At 29.7% G+C, this 2,587-nt stretch overlaps 1 long non-coding RNA gene across 1 annotated transcript; it reads right to left on the reverse strand.

The window, feature by feature from the left end:
• Positions 1–404: 404 nt before the first annotated feature.
• Positions 405–2,241, reverse strand: LOC126772890 (uncharacterized). The gene is made up of 2 exons (XR_007669697.1): positions 2,075–2,241; positions 405–623 (listed from the first exon to the last, which is right to left on the reverse strand). It is a non-coding gene; the product is annotated as an uncharacterized LOC126772890 (long non-coding RNA).
• Positions 2,242–2,587: the final 346 nt, after the last annotated feature.

The raw sequence follows: 2,587 nt of genomic DNA on the forward strand, positions 1-2,587 counted from the left end.
TGTTTTCCTTCACCACCTTGCACGAGATAAATTAAAAACAAAAATAAAGCACCTGAAAATTTAGTGGTAGCCGCCTGGAGATGAACTCGAAATAAACTTTTAAAATTCTCATCGTCTAGCCATCACGGCTCTTGGTATGTTTATGTATTACAATAAACTTAAGTTGATGGCTCATAACATAACATATTTTTTTAGAACATTATAATTGACTTTATTTACATAACGGTTATTCAATGCATTCCTATTGCCTTGTTACAAAAGTAATTACATTATTTCTTTCCATACTCTTTATAAAGTGTATTCCAATAATATTTAACCACACAATTAAAAAAAACATAAATGTATTATATATTTTATAAAGGAAACACAATTTTAATAGAGAAGTTAGGTAATTAACGAAAGAATAATCTTAAATGTTCATTTAATTTAAATTGATATTTAACAATCTACATATGGTACACAGATGCCATCGCTGTTCCTCAAGTAATCGCGCTTACACTCGCAGGATGGTAAAAAGCAATCACTAGAGATACTTGGACACGGGGGTGGATTTTTCAAATGTTCACATGTTTTGTAACATACTTCAAGGGAACATTTGTAATATTTTTCATTCTCTGGACAACCTGAAAACATAAAATGAGTTAATGTTACATACAAGTTACAATAGTTTATTAACATAAAATTAATGTTGCGAATAATATTACGTAACTTTGGTACTAAAAAGCCGTCATATCGTTTTTTTTTTATCATATATGTATATGGTTAGGTCCCATTGGTTCTAGGGGTTTATGCAAACCCGTCTGTTTCGGTAACACCCACTAATCATGTATTCTACCGCTTAACAACAATACTGTTAAGTGCCAGCCAGTGTAGCTACATAGACAAGGGGCATAACATTTCAATTTTCAAGGTTGGTGGCGCATTGGCGATGTAAGAAATGGTTACTATTTCTTACAGCGCTAATTTCTGTAGCCGATGGTCCCACTTACCAATACAATAAGAAATATATATCTTTATGTATTGTCAAAATAATTCGCTGCCTTAATGGTTTCTTTATACGGATGTAGATTCCAAAGATCTTGTTTCACGTATGACGTGGTCATGTCTTTAAAAGTTATTAGGTTTTTTGTCGGAAAGTTCTCAGTGCCAGGAAGTTTGCCGTAAATTTTTCTTACCGTCAATTTGCAGACAGCTTTTAAAAACATAATATTTTTGCTCGCGTAAGATAATTAGGTAAGTAACAAACAAAAACTAAACATTTGAAAAAGCCAGATGCGATTGACACGTAATACTTACTATACCCATATTCAAATATAATCTACAGCCTTTATTCAAAATAGGAGCATTACACGTACGTATTGATTGTCAAACTAGAAACTAAACGGTTCGAAAAAGAAATACTCTTACCTGAGAAGAAACGAAGAAAGAAACTGATGTATTGCAATTGTTTACAAATTATCAGTATAAAAAAAGAATAAAACTAAAAGCACACATGCTTTACAATTTATTTATTTTTTAATTTAGCAACAGATGCATTCTGAACGCTTTCTGGGATTTTCATACATATGTAGCGTTTGAAGTATATTGAAGAAATATTACAATTATTGTAAAGGTTATCGAAGTGTGTTTGTTTATATTTGCTTTAATCTTTGCCCCTAATAAAATTGAAGGACAGCTTGACTATAAATATTGATATTGTAATGTGCATGGGATTACTTGGAAATTTGGATCAATTCCGTTGGAATTTTCTTTTGTAATGGATATGTAACTCAAAAATATTAATAAAAATATTAAAAATAAAAAAAATGTAATATATCAGATTTTTAATTACCGACGTAAAAAAAAGTTATGTTATAAGTTTAATAAGTATCTGTGTGTATGTCTGTAGCATCGTAACTACCAAACGAATAGACTGATTTAATATATCAATATATAATATAATGATAAAACTGTATCAATATCGTGATCAGTTTTCACCCAAAGGTTAGAAGTTCAGTGACATTCCACGCGATCTATTTTTAATGTTAAATTTATTTATTTTATCTTAATTATATCTTTATACAATTGTTCTTACTTAGAGGAGTGTCTTTATCCACTGGCACCGCAACAACAAAAGACACAATAAGCACAGTCACAAATGCAAACGCGTAAGTCATGGTTATAGCTAGTGATTTCAAACAGCAATGATATTAATTATTCTCGCACGTTATTTATATACAACTAATTACGGTAAAAAAACAACCGCCGAGTCTCGTTTATTTATTTACATATATGGATATAATTATACTAATACCTATTATATTATGTAACGTATGTGTTGTTTCTTTTCATAATTAAATATAATTTCAGTGCGAATATAGATTGTATAGATCGTTCATATATTGAACATTTTTGAGAATATAGTTGTTTTTTATCAACGTAGTTGGAGAGAAATCACTGTCATTTTCTGTTTCTTCCTATTTTGATTATATTTATAATAAATAAGCCACAGATACCATATGTTGTTATAAGCGAGAATAATAAACTATGCGATTTCGACCAATAATTAATTTATAAGTTTTTTTTTACACTTAATAGGCCAGCGTTT

The sequence above is a fragment of the Nymphalis io genome, chromosome 13, assembly GCF_905147045.1.
Source record: "Nymphalis io chromosome 13, ilAglIoxx1.1, whole genome shotgun sequence".
NCBI classification, from domain to species: domain Eukaryota; kingdom Metazoa; phylum Arthropoda; class Insecta; order Lepidoptera; family Nymphalidae; genus Nymphalis; species Nymphalis io.